The sequence below is a fragment of the Equus przewalskii genome, chromosome 30, assembly GCF_037783145.1.
Source record: "Equus przewalskii isolate Varuska chromosome 30, EquPr2, whole genome shotgun sequence".
NCBI lineage: Eukaryota > Metazoa > Chordata > Mammalia > Perissodactyla > Equidae > Equus > Equus przewalskii.
In genome coordinates, this window is record NC_091860.1 from 17,090,368 (window position 1) to 17,106,946 (window position 16,579).

The following is a 16,579-nucleotide window of genomic DNA, read 5'->3' on the forward strand; positions in this document are numbered from 1 at the left end:
GAGAGTTGGAGGACCAGACTTGGAAAACAGCCAAGAAACACAGAAGCGTGGGGGAACTAGACAGTAGGAACCATAGAAGAGGTCATACCATAGTCTAGTCCACAATCATCAATGATGGGGCCATGACTATGAACTCTATCCTTCTGTAGCCTAGTCCACAATCATCAATGATGGGGCCATGACTATGAGCTCTGGACATCCCTCTGTAGCCTAGTCCACAATCATCAATGGTGAGGTGGTGACCTGCAGTCCAAGGAGAGTCTTGGCTCCCTGACTGCTTCATGGTAGAGAGAGGAATGATCTGGTCATGTAGTCTTCAGTAGAAAGATTTCCATAGTTTGGGATATTTCCTGAAAGAGAGGATAGGGTGCTATTAGGAGGGTAGTTTGGATGTTGGACAACCCCTTGGATGGCATATGTCCCCAACATTCAAGGACAAGCTGATCTAAAATGGAGAATATAATATAGTCTTACACTTCATCTTATCTCTTTCCACCCATATGGCTACTTAAAATGAAAAGAAGAATCTTGGATATTATCAAGTTCAAAGTCTTCGTTTGCCAGTTAAAGTGAGACTCGGAGAGGTTGTGTCTTGCCCAACGTCACCTCCAGAAGGGAACAGCGTCAGGACTTGAACCCACGTCTTCTGAGCCCACAAACAGTGCCCTTATCAGTCGGTCATGCTGATCAAGTCACAGTCACCCACTGTTAGGCTGCAATTTTAGTCGTGAATACATGGAGCATTTTCTCTGGCTCACCTAAATAGTACTCTTTGCTCTACAAAGCTCATAAATTCCCAGAGAGTGAGGACACCTGAGTTTTGTTTTTTGTCAACTCCATGGTCTTAAACAAGTTATTTAATCTTTCTAAACCTCTATTCCTTTATCTGTAAACAATGCAAATATATGCATCCTTCCTATTTTATGGCATTGTTGTATAAAATAATTGTGATAATACATAACAGAAATATTCTGTATACTTTAAAAACTTGCATGCAAGTAAAAATATTTTAAAATACAATTAAAGCGATTGTATTGACTGGTTACAATAATAATAATTTTTAAAATCCTGATTCACAGTTACCCTGTGACCTAGAGATAGGGCCATAATTCTTGTCTCTGTTTTGTAGTTTACTAGGCCAAGGATATTAATTGATTTGCCTCAAATGCCATGTGTCTAGTTAGAAAAGTCAGAAAAATGAGGAATTTTAGAACCCAAGCCTCCTGACTCAGACTATAGTCTTTTTCCCATTGATATTAATATTGCTGCACCAAATTGGTGTTCTCTTGCCCGATGCACATAAAAAGCCAATTAATTGTGACATCAGCTTTTAAGAAAAGAAACTAGCTTTATTTTGTGAGATTGATCTGTAAGGAGACAGGGCATATGCCTTCAGAGCTGTCTCCCCAATCCAGGGCTTGGGGCACAATTTATGGGATGCAGGGCAGGGTCATCTGAAGTGTGGAGACAGATGATTGGTGGGAAGGAGAATGAAGTAACTGATGACCTGCACAATTGTAGTCAAGCTTCACGCCTCTTCACAGGCCGCATGTTCACAAAATGGCAGCGTTAGCATGATCTGACGGTGGAGTTTTTACCTGTTGATGTCAAAAAGTCACTTATTGAGCGTTTGCGCTGGCCCACTTGATGGGTTGGTGGTCTACACTGTCCTGAACTGGACAAGGGGTCTCAGTTCCTGAAAAAAATCACTCTTAGTTATTTTGTTGATAAGATGGGGTCAGTTGGACTGGTCCTGGAGGGCCTGCAGTTACATTAATAGCAACTGAGTTTGAGGGCTTATTGTGTATCAGCTCAACTAATATTTCTAATCCTCAAACCCCCCGAGTAAGTTATAATTTCCCTATTGAGCAGATGGACCCTGGGGCCCAGAGATATTATATAACTTTGCCCGAAATCATCCAGCTGGTGGTGGAACTAGAATTTAAACCTGCATCTTGCTTCCTCCAAAACCTCATTCTGTGATGTCCCACTGTCTGCTCCAACCACACCCCGCCCCAGAGTCGCAGCACTGTATTTAAGAAATGAGGGAAGTGACAGCTGTGCTATTTTGTCATGAAAACAATAATAATGCTATAATTTATTGAGAGTATTTGTGCTACGGTCTTATCTGTCTTACCTTGTTTAACTTTCGCAATATACTCTGAGGACTCTAAGGCCTAGTCAAGTTAAGGAACTTGCCCGAAACCTTGCAGATGGCAGGTTGCAAAGGCAGGATGCAAACTCACTTGCGAATCCAGCCCATGACCTTAATTGCTCACTGTAGCAGATTCTGCAGAAAGCCTAGAGTTATAACCAAACAAATTATCTGCTGAGCTTTAATGCACCAAACCGCTCTTACGAGGGTAATTTTGATTCAGAACCCAAACGCCTTCTCTCTCTTAGGAGGAGTAGAATCCATAAATTGGAAAGGCATGAAAATGAAGTTTTCAATTTTGCTACATCAATTTTTCTACATCAGCCAAGTTCATTTGCCCCTGGAGCTTTCTTATGCACTCTTCATCCATGTATTGGAATGACAAGTTTTCAGAACTGTTTTCTCTCATTTAAAAAGTTCCCTCAGAGAGGAAGGCAGGGCATAGAGGCCATCTCAACACTCTTGACCACCAGAGGGCGCTGGACCCCATAGATCCGTGCTACTGAGCGTGGTTTGGGACAAACCGCCCCATCACCTGGGAGCTTTCTAGAAATTCAGTGCCTCGGGCCCCGCCCAGATTGACTAAGAACCTTTGTTTTAACAAGACTCCCTGGTGACTCGCGTGCAAATTAAAGTTTGAGAAGCGCTCTCCTAAATCGTAACTTGGTCAGCCAAGAACCAATTGGTCCCAGAATGTTTCCTGTCCTTTAAATAGGATAATAACTCCATTTTTGAGTATTTAATGTAAGCAAGGCATTTTGTATTAATTGCCTCTAATTGGCATTCAGAGTAGGTGTTTTTAAACCTCTTTTTCAGCTGACAAAACTGAGATTTAGAGAGATTAAGTAATTTGGTAGAAATTACAAAACCAAACGGGGCTTTCTGGATTTGAAGACAGATCTATCTTCTGACTAAGCTGTGTTAATTCCAGTTGTTCTCTCCGCTTTATGAAGTACTGTTTTTTAGGAGGTGTGTTTTAGGGTCCTAAAGAGTTAGAAAAGAATTTGGTTCATTTTCCTCCCGCCTTCTCTGTGCTTCTTGTTCGCTGAATGTTTCACACGTAAGGATTCAGTGAACGGTTATCTATCTGTAGTTAAAAAGAGTATAATAAATAGGAAAACTCCGAAATAGTCTTAAAGGTTATCGTAAATTCATTTTTTACTTAGAATAGTTCTGAGTTGTATCCATTGGATTTTAATCCCTCCAATTCCTAAACAGCTCAACTTGGCTCTTGGCAAAGCCCTGTAACTCTAGACCCACCAGTAGATGTCAGTATTTCTTTGAACACCACATGGCCTCAGGTTTTTGCCCTACCATTCTCTGTCAGTTGTCTTTGAAGAATGGGACGTGGTTTCTTCCACATTTTCACTTGGTTGGAGAACTCTTCTGAGAAAAATATCTTCAAGAGTTTAACGACCCAAAAGCAATTTTCTCTCTCTCTCTTTCTCTCTCTGACACACACACATTTTTTATGAGAAAGATTCAAATAAAGGATTTTCTCCCAAGGAGATCTTTCTGTGCAGAGGTTGAGAAAAGACATTTAAAGATACTAAAGCCAGATTTCATCAAGCCTTCTGGACGGTAAATAAAGCTGACCCAGCTCTCCAGGAGTGAAGCAACTACCGCCATGTTCAACACCAATCCAAAAAGAAGTGTCCTTGGAAGAAAGTGACTCAGAAGTCAGCAGGACAGACATCTTGCCTTGAGAACTTTTATCAGAGTTAGCTTGGGTAGGACTGTAGCTTCCTAGCAAGGCTTTATTTATTTCTCAAATTATGTTTTATGTGCAAATATTTTCTGGGACCCGTTTCAGTGCTTTATTAAATGCATAAGAAGGTGAATAATTCATCAGGTTAACGGAAGACTAGAATTTAAGTTGACGTGCATTTGATTTTAGATGCTGGTGTCTGATTTGTGGGGCTTTTTCTTGCTCCTGCCAGCAGTGGATGTGCTAATAACAATTAGACTCTTCCCAGCTGAGTGCCTTTTCTTGTTTGCTTTCCAGAATGATTCTGTTCCTTTTTTTTTTTTTACCTTTGAGATTAACCACCTAAAATCATTTGACAGGTATCTGAAGAGACTAACTTCCCTGACAAGGGAGGTTATTAGTAGCTTCTCAGTGAGGAAAAACATCCTGAGAAGGATTAAATAAGAGAAATACTTTCTGCATCATTAGCTGCTAGACAGGTTAAAATACCAGAAAAATATACCGTTGCGTTCAATTTGGCACTAGGTAATGACTTAATGGTTCTCTAGATTTCCGCTACTCTGTGTGGAACATTTAAGCTTTTCTGAGGCCCGATTAGCAAACAGTTTTTCTTCACTTTGCAAAAGAGGATGCAATCAGTCGTTATTTGGAAAACTTAGAAGTGCTTTGGGGTCATTCAAGAAGCCTGTTCTGTAATTTAGCAATTATGTAGGTTGATGGTGAGAGTCATTCTGTTCAAGAAGTTTGGAAAAGGAGCTGGTTTAGTATCTCTCAGAACTCATCTTTTACATGCTAGGTTTGGGGGGCTCTTGTGGTTGTTGTGGTTAGTATCCTATAGTGGTTGAGAACATATGCTTTGAATTTGGATTCAAATCCCATCTTCATAATTTACTAGCTGGTTGACTTTGTCAATATTACTCAACTTCTATAAACCTCAACTTGCTTATCTGAAAATGAGTATTATAATGCTTGATTTATAGGATTATTGCGAGGTAGCCATCATGTAACTAGAAAAATATCTTTTCTCCATCCCATTCCCTATCCCAGGGACTAGTTTTCGATATGTGTGGGGGAGGCTAGCCTGCCTAAGATTTGATGTACTCATTCAATAATCATATGTTAAGCACATACTATGTGTCAGGCATGTGTGTGCTGAACAGTGAAGATATGGCAGTGAGCAAGACAAAGAAAGTCCCACCTGTTATGGAATTTACATTCAAATAGGGGACACAGAAAAATGATCAAGAAACACACAAATATATAATAACATTATAGACAGTAATAAGAGAAAGTGTTGGAGAAAAATAAGGTAGAGTAAAAGAAGAGAAAATAAAGACGAAAGTTAAAGAAAGTCTCTTTGAAGAGGTGAGATTAAAGGAACATGATCATTTAAAAACTTTAGCAAGGCATTCATGTAGCTAAAGAGAGGCTATCAGGAGATGGATGGATATCAAGGGATGAATGGATAAAGAAGATGTGGTATATTTATACAATGGAATATTACTCAGCCACAAAAAGATGAAATTGTTCCATTTGCGACAACATGGATAGACCTTAAGGGTATTATGTTAAGTGAAACAAGTCAGATGGAGAAAGACAATTACCACATGACTTCACTCATATGTGGAAGATAAACAAACAAACATATAAATATGGAGAACAGATTGGTGATTACCAGAGGGTGGGGGAGAACAAAAGGGGTAAAGGGACACATATGTACGGTGACAGATGGAAACTAGACTTTTGGTGGTGAACATGACGTGGTCTACACAGAAGTCAAAATACAATGATGTACACCTGAAAATTTATATAATGTTACAAACCAATATGACCTCAATAAAATTTTTTAAAAAAATGAAATGGTTGGGTAAGTAATGGATTTCTCTTCTCAAACACAGATAGAGCCAGGGCAGAGTCTGTAAAACAAGAGAATGGAAAAGGGGCAGACACCGCTCTGTCTACTAATGTAATATTTTCTCCTTACTGAAGGGCCAGAGGAATCTTTGCAGATTATGCCTCGTCTAAGGAAATATTCCTCTTTGATCAGAATTATTGTGTGGTCCTAGGAGAGGCAGCCATGGAGGTTCAGCACTCCCTTCAAGAGAACCTACTGGGGAACATAGCTGATTGACAGTCTCAAACTGTCACACCTTGGAATCCACCTGGTATTCATTCTCAACCAATGCCACCCCTAGGCTGTTCCCAGCCGAAGACTGAGCATGGTGTGCGTGCTAGAACAGGACCATTTGCCAGATGCAAGATTGCTCTAATGGGCAACTTTTGTTCAAGACTCCCCATTGGTCCAGCCAAGACCTTTCTTAGAGCAGCACTGTAATCTGAGACTCTTCCTAACCAATTCTTCCTTCCCGCTCTCCTTTCACAGATGTCAGACCTGCATCGGGGTCTAAAGGTTCTCTCTCCCTACTTCTTCTCCAGTCCCTCTACCCTTCACAGGCATTTCACCCAATAAATTTTTGTATGTCTAATCCTGTCTTGGCTTCTACTTCTTGGAAGATCTGAACAGACAGAGTTAGGACCAGGAGTGATCAGAGAAAACCAGTGGTGAGATGAGGTCAGTAGCCCAGGGCTGATGGTAAGTGAGGCAGACACAGGGCTGGGCTTGTTAACAGGCCTAAGGATGGGGCCTCATGGGAGTCCTTCATCATCAGAAGCCAGGGAGCTACAATTACCACAATAACTGGCAAGGCTGGAAGAGCAATCAAAGGGTTTCACTCACAGAAAGTGGTGGAGATTGTTAATAGAACCTGGATTTTTTAGGGGCAAAAGAGACTGTCAGCCTACAAGGGTGCTTCTTGGCTGCTACAAGGCAAGAATGGAGGAGCTAAGGGCTGATGGCAATCACTTAATAAAAAAGGTTTCACCTCTTGCTCAGTTCTCAGACTTGAGCCAATTTTCAGATCTAGAACACAATGACTTGAGAGGTGGCTGGGGCCCTGGGAGAAAGCACCCTGAAATGTTGCAGCAATAATTTCTATAATTATTCCCAAGTCCTTCCTCCAAAGGGACCTGCAGTCATTTACTTGAGTGATTGAATGCTGGGGAAAAAGGAATAACCAAATAACCTTTTGAGGGCTTTCGGACACCAGTGTGAATTGACAATGGTATCCAGAGACATGAAGCAGTACAATGGCCCCCTGCTGGCGTGGAGGATTACGGGACCCAGGAAACATAAAGAGTCCTAGATAAAGTCCGGTTCACAGTGGATCCACTGGGTCCACAGACTCACCCACTGGCCATTTTCCCAGACCCTGACTGTATAATTGAAATGGACATACTTGACAGCTGGAGAATCCCCACGTTGGGACCATAGCCTTCGAGGTAAGAGCCATCTTTGGGAAGGACAAGTGGAAGTCTCTAAAGCTACCCCTCTCTGCCCTCCAAGCGAAGCCAGCAAATCATGAACAACATCACATCCCAGGGGTTTGGAAAAGATGAATGCCACCATTCAAAACCAAAAGAATGCAAGGATGGTGGTCTCTATCATAGCTCCACTCAATTTACCAGTCTGAGCGTTGTAGAAATTGGCCGGATCCAGGAAAATGACTGTAGACTACTGCAAGCTAAGCCAAGTCGTTGTTCCAATCTCAGGTGCTGTGCTGGGCGTGGCATTATTGCTAGAGCAGATTAAGGACACCTCAGATAAATGGTGTGCAGCCGTTGATTTGGCAAATGTACGTTGGGGGGTGGTTTTCTATTTTTATCAGAAACAGTTTGCATTCGTGTAGAATGGGCAGGAACATTTATTTACAGTTTTCCTCGAGGCTTCTATTAACTCTCCCACCCTCAGTCACAGTGAGATCCAAAGAGATCTAGATATCCCACAGACCATCCCATCCATCCACTCCATCGATGCCACCATGCTGATTGAGGAGGGCAAGGAAGAGGTAGCTAGTACACTGGAGGCCTGGCCTCGAAGCATGTGCTCCAGAGGGTGGGAGATAAACCCTGTGAGTCAGGGACCTGCCACCTCGGTAAAGTATTAGGGGTCCAGTGGTCAGGGGCGTGCCTGGATCTTCCCTCCAAAGTGAAAAGCAATGACTGCGTCTTGCATCCTTTTCCCTGAAGAAGAGAGCACCACACCTGTTAGACCTCTTTGAGTTATGGAAGCCTCATATTCCACACAGAAATGCTATTCTGGTCCATACACCAGGTAACACACAAGGCTGCCTACATCGTTGAGCCCCGGGACAGAAAAGGCTCTGCAGCAGGTCCAGACGATGGTACAAGAGCCCTGATGCTTTGGCCATAAAATCCAGCCAGCTCTATAGTGCTGGAGGTGTTTGTGGTGAGCAGAGATGCAGGGTGTAGTTTATGGAAAACCCTAGTGGGAGAAATACTACACAGACCCCTGGTTCTAAAGGAAGGCCATGTCGTCTGCAATGGAGAATTATATGTCTTTCTAGGAACAGCTCTCTTTATGGGCCCTATTAAAAACAGAAATGGTGGGGCCAGCCAGGTGGCACAGCGGTTAAGTGCGCATCTTCCACTTGTGCCTGGAGTCGGCCACTTCAGATCCAGGGTGCAGACATGGCACCACTTGGCAAGCCATGCTGTGGTAGGCATCCCACATATAAAGTAGAGGAAGATGGGCACGGATGTGAGCTCAGAGCCAGTCTTCCTCAGCAAAAAGAGGAGGATTGGCAGCAGGTGTTAGCTCAGGGCTAATATTCCTCAAAAAAAAAAACCAAAAAACCGGAAGTGGTACATCCAGAATGGACCCTGAGCAAGACCAGAGAGCACAGGCAAGCTGCAGGAGCAGACAGCCCAGATACTAGGTCACTGTCCATGGTTGCATTAGCACCCCTTCCCCAGCTGACGCTTGTGGTCATATGGGGGAGAGGTTCCATAAAAGCAGCAAAAATTTGCACTTGGGTTATAGATGGGTTGACTCAGTTTGTGATTATAAGCTGAAATGCCTGGTGGCTTTACTGCAGCCATGGTCAGAGGTGGCCTTGAAAGAAAGTAGGGAGGGAAAAAAATCTTCCTGATGAGCAGGGTTCCAAGTGGTGCACTTGGCACAGAAGGAGACGTAGCCCGGGGTGAGACTATATAGAGATTCCTGGGCTGAGACCAATAGCTCAGCTGGCTGGCAAAGAGCCTGGAAAGAAAAGCACTGGACTATTAGACACAAGGAGTGCTGGAGTAGAGGCATATGGACGGGCATATGGGAGAGGCTCAAAGTGTGAGGATTTTTGTATCACATATTAATGCTCATCAGAAAGCTTCCTACCACAGAACAGACGTGGAACAACCAAGTAGACAAAATGAGTGAGCCAATTGACATTAGCCAGACATTGTTACTGATCTCCCTGGAACTGGAACAATGAGCATATGAATAGAGTGGCCATGGTGACAGACTCAGAGTCTACCGACTGGCCCAGTGGAATGGACTTCTACTTCCCAAGGGCATTCTCGCTACTGCTGACTCTGATTACTACGTTCAGAAAGCCTGCCCACTGCTGGGCCATGTTATAGCTTTGGGGGTCTTCTGCCCTTAAATTGCCTGTCTTTCTCCCCTGTGGGCAGCTGGTTGATGATACACTTCATCTTCTCAAGCTCTGGCCTACAGACAGTAGGCCATCCTTAGCAGGAGCATATTCACAATATATTTTCAGAACACACAAAAAAACAGTATTTGAAACTCAACTTTGTGTCATCCTGGTGGGCTCAAATAGTATGAATTCAAACGTTATTTACAGAGATCTATGAAAAAGAAGGTCTATTAGCCAAATTACGTGAATGAAGAGTTTCTTTGGACCAGGCCACCTCATAGTTTTTCTGATCAATTGCTTTTGGTCCCATCAAAAATCCCACTTGTTGTTGATTTTAGTGAAAACCATAAAATCTCATCACTACAGTAGTGTCAAGGGGGCTTTGTAGTCAAGCCAAGAAATATCATTACCCGATGGTACTGAAAGCCAAGCATAGGTCTGAGTATATCAAATCCTTGAATGGAACAGACTGGAACTTCATGGATGACATTCTGTTTCAGCTTTGCTCTGACAGATTGAAGCAAAAGAATTCAAACAGTAATTCCTGGGCTTGAAAGGTGACTACTCCAACAGCCAGAAGGATTTGCTGAAGCAGAAGACAATTGGAACAAAAATTGCCTGTTTCTGTCAAAGCCCATAGGGAAAAACATTTTGAAATGTATTCCACCTGGAACAGATTGCATTGTTTCATAGGTAGTTCATCCTGTCTACCACCTGGGGACAGCTTCAACCTAGCCATCTTTTCTTCTCACAGTAAACCAGTTTATGATCAGTGAATCACAGAGGGAAAGAGAGTTTTTCTGGAGGTGGTGGTGAGAACATTCAATTATCTGACTATATCCAGAACCCTACGCATGTTAGATTATACCAATGTAGTTTATATTATCTATATTTAATTGGAATTGAAAGATGGGACTTTTTGTGGGGGGGAGAAATAGGCAATAAATGGGAAGGAAAAGGCTTTTGAGATTGTCAAACATAAAGTAGGCTTCCTAGAGTTCACTTTAGACTGTATATTTGTATAAAATTAATTTTGTTCGTAGATGGTGAACAATTAGGTACGGAATTTGTGCATTGCCAAAGAAATCTTTGGCAAGTCGTAAAGGGACATTAAAACACTCCAGTCATCATCTCTTTTCCTCAAGGAGGCACACATTGCTTCAAGTTCAGGAAGAAAACGGCTAGAAGGAGAATATTTCGTCCATATTACAGAAAGCCTTCAGAAAAAACTTGGGTATAAAATGGTGGCATTTTTCCTTTAAGGGTCCTTTTCAAAATGATTTTCCAATTAATATATGTTAGAACAATGCTCGCTGGATCATAAAGCAAATTTCCATATACTTGGTGTTATTGACTGAATGACTGTGTCCCTCAAAATTCATATGTTGAAAGCCGTAACCCCCAATGTGATGGTATTTGGAGAGGCCTGTGGTATTGTGGGGCCTCTGGAGGTAATTAGGGTTAGACCAGGTCACGAGAGTGGGTCCTCATGATGGAGTTAGTGTCTTTCTCAGAAGATACCGGAGAGCTAGTGCCCTCTCTGCCATGTGAAGACACAGCAAGGTGGCTGCCTGCAAACCAGGAAGTGGGCCCTCGCCAGACACCACATCTGCCAGCACTTTGATCTTGGACCTCCCAACCTCCAGAACTGTGAGAAATAAACGTTTGTTGTTTAAGCCACCCAGTCTATGGTGTTTTGCTATAGCAGCCTGAACAGACTAAGATACATGGGTTTATTTTGGGGTACACTGTTATATTCTCTCTCTCTCTTTTGTTTTTGAGGAAGATTAGCCCTGAGCTAACTGCTGCCAATCCTTCTCTTTTTGCTGAGGAAGACTGGCCCTGAGCTAACATCCGTGCCCATCTTCCTCTACTTTATATGTGGGATGCCCATCACAGCTTGGCTTGCCAAGTGGTGCCATGTCCTCACCCAGAATCTGTACCGGTGAACCCTGGGCCGCTGAAGAGGAATGTAGGCACTTAACTGCTACGCCACCAGGCGGGCCCCTTTATATTCTCTTCATGTCTATCTCTACACCAATACTACACTATTACATTTTCCTATAGTCCTATCTGGTAAGACGTGTCTTCCTATCTTGATGTTTATTTTATCTTATCTCAAGAGTGTCTTTTCTCTTCTTGGCCTTTTGCTTTTCTTTGTACATAATTTGTCTGTAGATAGTTTTGAGTTTTTCAAACAAGAAACAATACCATTTGCAGTTAATGACAGTTTGTCTCTTCTTTCTTTTCCTATGCCTTTTCGTTCTTTATTTTTTCCTATAGCACAATGTTGGGTAGGCGCGGGGATAGTGGGCATCCTTGTTCTTCTTGAACTTAAAGGGAATAGTTATATTATTTCACTATTATTTTTTATGTTTACTCTTGGTTTCTTATAGCTACCTCATATCAAGTTGAGAAAGGTCCTTTATAGACCTATTTTCCTAAAAGTTTTTACAATGATTAGATGTTGAATTTTATGGAATATTTTTTCTGTATCAAGCTGATGACATAGTTTTCTCCTTTAATGTTAAAATATTATGTTCATCAATTTCTATATTAAAATAATCTTGTATTCCCGAGTTATACTTGACATTTATTATTTTTTATATATTTATAATACGTACATATGTTTTAAATGTATTGCTAGATTTGTGTAGTGGCAAGGAAAATATATCACTTACATCTCCTGTTTCAAGGAGCGTAATTGACTGACAGCCACAGCTCCCATCCCTCTGGATTCACCACCCAATTTGGGTCAAAGACACACTTCCCCTAGGCTGCTCCCAAGCCAGTGGCTGAACATGGTGAAGATAGTAGTACTGACCCATTCCAGTGGGACATGGGACTCCTCTAACAGGTGACTGACTCAAGGACCCCCGTTGGCTTTGCCTACATCTTCTTCAGTCTACAGTGCAATCTGAGGCTACTCTTTCTATTACATACTTCTCTCTCTCCTGTCACTGGTGTCAGACCTATATTGCAGCCAAAAGGCCCACGTGTCTACTCCTGTGTCTTCCCATTTACCCTTTACAATAAAGCTCTTGTACATCTAAATCCACCTTTTGCTTTTCAAAGAACTTTAGCCAACACAACTTGGTTTGCTGATATTTTGTTAGGATATTTACATCTATATCCATGAATAAGGTGACCTGCAATTTTCATCTCCTATTGGTATTTGTCTAGTTTTGGGATTAAGGTTATGCCATCTTCACATAATGAATTAGAAAATATTTCCTCATTTTTATGATTTGGAAGTATTTGTGATGATTTGGATTTGTACATTAAGTATTTGGTACAGCTCAACTGTTAGGATATCTGTTTTTGATATTTTCTTTTAACAAAGACTATTCAGCTTTTCTTTATCTTCTTGAGTCAGTTTTGATTGAGACTTCCAATTTCAGCCTTGACAGAGTAGCTTGTATCTATGGCAGATTATATTTTCCAAAGATGGCCACAACATTGTCTCTCATCTCACACGCTCTTTTGTAATGTGACCTGGCCACTCCCAACATGGAGAGGCGGAGTCTATTTCCCCACCTCTGAATTTGGGTGGCCTCTGTGACTTATTTGACTTACAGGGTTATAGTGGAAATTGTGTGATTTACAGACATAGCCCTTATCAAACCTGGACATTTTGGCTTCCTGCTTCTTAGCAGTGAGTCACATTGTAAGAAGGAAACCATCCTGAGACGACGCTGTGAGATGCCGAAGCCCTGGATTATGAGACAATACGTAGAAAGTGAAAGAAGCCAAGGAACTCCGAGGCAAGAGGCATAAGAATGAAGAAGCTGTTTTGTATGTCCTGTCCAGGAGAGCCTTCAGATGACCCCACCTGCCTGCAATTGCATGAAAGATCCTAAGTAAACTCTCTCCTGCTGAGTCTGGTCAATGCACAGAACTATGAATCGTTATTCTAAGCCACTAAGTTTTGCAGCTGTACATTTCATCATGGTAATAACTGAATACCTCTCCACTCCATGGAAACACACAGAACTCTTTGAATGTTTTTTTGAGAGCAACCAACACAGTCCAGAATTGAAATTGAGGGCTCTACTCCTGGAGAGAAGGAAAGTATCTAAGATAAAATCCACATTCACCTGGTTTTTCCCACGCGGGTAATTTCCAGATGAGGGTGAGGGTGCAAACAGAAAATGATATTGTTACTGGGCCAAGTGGACAGCAATTTATTCAAATTGTTGGCTGTCTCTTAAGTTGTGTATGTTCAAGATGAGACCCCAAAAAACCCATCAGAAAACAGCAGCAGAGCAGCTAAAAACTGAACAGAAGCTAAAAACTTTGCAGAGAACCAGCACCTGCATAGTTCTGGAGAGACAGAGGCTAGAGTTTAAATTCTGCCACAGTGGAAGGGCTTTGATAAATGTACCCAGGCTAGAGCTGAGACCCAGAAATGTCCCACATTAGGGCTCAGGGAGGCACTTGAGAAGTAACTACCAGTACCGAGACAACGAAGTTAAATTAGACCAGGCCTAAAAAGGCTAAAATTACTCCTTAACAGGATCAAAGAGATCCACTGGTACTCATTTCCTGGTAAAAAGAAAACTTTTCTTCCTCTTTAGAGGATGAAAACATTGTCCAGAGCTTCAACAAGTACTCACTTAAAATGTTCAGCAGCCAGTAAGAAATTATGAGGTGTACTAAAAATAGGATCAAATAATCAAAAACCAAAAGGAAGTAGACAATATAAACAAATTCACATGTGACTCATACCCTGACATTGGCAGACAAAGACCTTTAGATAAATATTTTTAAAAAATTAAATAATATAGGGGCTGGCCCCGTGGCCGAGTGGTTAAGCTCGCGCGCTCCGCTGCAGGCGGCCCAGGGTTTCGTTGGTTCGAATCCTGGGCGCGGACATGGCGCTGCTCATCAAACCACGCTGAGGCAGTGTCCCACATGCCACAACTAGAAGGACCCACAACAAAGAATATACAACTATGTACCAGGGGGCTCTGGGGAGAAAAAGGAAAAAAAAATTAAATATAATAAGAATATGATCAAGAAACCAAAGGAGAAGATAGGAAAATTTTCATATTCTGGAGAGACAGGGGACCACACTGAGCTATGATCAGCATTAGGATTGGAATCCAGTGTGCACTCCAAGGTTAGAACTTGACCCTTCCACTCGTTGGTTCTTGGTGAGGAGAACTGAATTGAAAGGAAGTGATTGGTACAGCTGCTTTGCAACACTTTTGAAGTAAAATACATCCAATGCCCTGTATACAACATTCCCTATTTGTCTTAGTCAATTCGGGCTGCTAGAACAGACTACCACAGATCCGGGGGCTTAAACAACAGAAATCTGTTTCTCACAGTTCTGGAGGCTGGCAAGTCCAAGATCAAGGTGCCAGCAGATCCGGTGCCTGGTAAGAGCCTTCTTCCTGGTTTGCAGATTTGCAGACAACTCTCATCTCATTGCATCCTCACATGGCAGAAAGCAGAGCGGAGGGAAAGCAAGCTCTCTTGTGTCTTTGTATAAGGGCACTAATCCCATTCACAAGGGCTCCACCTTATGAATTACCCCCCAAATTTAATTAATTAAGCACGTCCCAAAGGCCCCACCTTCTGATACTATCACAGTGAGGGTTAAGATTTCAACACATGAATTTCGGTGGGACACCAACATTCAGTCTCTAGCACCCTTCTTCCCCGCTAGCCTGGTAAACTGTGAAGTCGGTAAGGGAGCAGACTTTGTGGTCGTACAGCTGGCCTCGAGCACAGGGCCTGATACACACAGGGAACTTGAACTTTCTAAGAGAGCATAGCTTTATCCTGGTCTTCTTGGACTGAGGAAAATCCTCATCTGAGGGCAACCTGTTAAGTTCTGCTGACTCTTCTTTTCTTTTTTTTTTTTGAGGAAGATTAGCCCTGAGCTAACTACTGCCAGTCCTCCTCTTTTTGCGGAGGAAGACTGGCCCTGAGCTCACATCCGTGCCCATCTTCCTCTACTTTCTATGTGGGACACCTACCACAGCATGGCGTGCCAAGCGGTGCCATGTCCGCACCCGGGATCCGAACCGGCGAACCCTGGGCCGCTGAGAAGCAGAACGTGCGAACTTAACCGCTGCGCCACTGGGCCTCGTCTAGGGCCTTCCACGGCTATCTGCTCACCTCCCACAGTGCCCCAAAAGAAATGCTTACCTCATATGATAGCTGCTTGTAGAAAGTCTCCACAGGATTTATTTCAAACTGTTCTCATCCTAGAAAGGGGATTTTAAAAAATGGAGACCTTAGACAGTCACAGATGGCCACAAATCTTTAAGCAGTGTATTAACCATCAATGACTTTGCAAACTTACGGCTTTTTGAAAATCTCTATCGCAGACCTATTGCGAGTACCGACAAGGAAAGTGTCCTCCAAATGTTGAACTGTGAGCCTGTTATGGGCTGAATTGTGTCCCTTCCCCCATTCAATACTCATATATTGAAGTCCTAGCCCCCAGGACTTCAGAATGTGACTGCATTGGGATTGATAGGGTTTTCAAAGAGCTAACTAAGGTAAAATGAGGTCATGCGGGTGGTCCCTAATCCAATATAACCAGTTTCCTTATAAGAAGAGATTATATAAGAGAGAGAGAGAAACCTCAGAAGAAACCAACCCTGCCAACACCTTGACCTTAGACTTCAGCCTCCAGAACTGTGAGGCAATAAATTTCTGTTTTTGAGCCCCTCAGATTGCGGCATTTTGTTACGGCGGCCCTAGAAGATTAATAGAAACCCTTTATTTAGCTGAAGTCTGACAGGTTGGATAGACAGCCTTCTCTCAGGCATAGCATCTGCTTTATCCTTGTTTTCTTCAGGAAAACAGGAGTGGAAGCTGGTGTCTTCCCACCGACCCCTGGCCCCCTGCCCAGTCACCGCACCCACACTTACTCCCTTCCTCTCCCAACCTCAGACAGGAGGTTTCCTGTTCCTAGGCCTTTGTCAGAGGCTGGTCGTGGAAGGTGGAGCCTCCATCGGGCATGCTCGACCTAAATCAGACATGGGTCTCATTCACCAGCCACCTTTTCCATCTGCCTCTACTGTGAGAAAACTTAGCAGGACTTAACTTTCACATTATTTCCATGGAGTTCTCAGTCCCCTTGGTAACTTTTTTCAGACTTACACATTATGTGACATGAAGTGTGACATCACTTCCTCCTCCTGGTCCTTTTTTATCTCCTTTCATGTTGGATTGATATTATAC

General features: G+C 42.7%; 1 long non-coding RNA gene across 1 annotated transcript; it reads right to left on the bottom strand.

Annotated features, from left to right (window-relative positions):
• Window positions 1–225: 225 nt before the first annotated feature.
• On the bottom strand, window positions 226–16,477 carry LOC139080454 (uncharacterized). The gene is made up of 3 exons (XR_011534979.1): window positions 16,267–16,477; window positions 15,536–15,594; window positions 226–350 (listed from the first exon to the last, which is right to left on the bottom strand). It is a non-coding gene; the product is annotated as an uncharacterized lncRNA (long non-coding RNA).
• Between the last annotated feature and the right edge of the window lie 102 nt (window positions 16,478–16,579).